We start from the raw sequence: 292 nt of genomic DNA, 5'->3' as shown, positions 1-292 counted from the left end.
TAGTTAATCCCATGGGAGTCCACTTATACTGAACATTTCCATTTGGCATTTACTATCTTAATCCTCTCTTCCAAGACTCTTGTCATGATGAGAGCTTTGTCTTTGTAGGAGAGAAGGGAAGGCAGGAAAGAAGCAGGTAGAAAAAAAGTAACAGTATCAGTTAGGATTTAATGTGATTATAAGTGACAGAGAACCTCCAAAGTAGTGGCTTTAACAAAGCTAGAAGTTTATTTCTCTTACACAAAGAAAGCCCAGAAATGTCCTGTGAAGAAGTGGTAGGGAGGCTCATTCT

This window comes from Pteropus vampyrus, unplaced genomic scaffold (genome assembly GCF_000151845.1).
Source record: "Pteropus vampyrus isolate Shadow unplaced genomic scaffold, Pvam_2.0 Scaffold30, whole genome shotgun sequence".
Classification (NCBI taxonomy): Eukaryota; Metazoa; Chordata; class Mammalia; order Chiroptera; family Pteropodidae; genus Pteropus; species Pteropus vampyrus.
The sequence above is the reverse complement of the archived record's forward strand: the minus strand, read 5'-3'. Positions refer to the sequence as shown.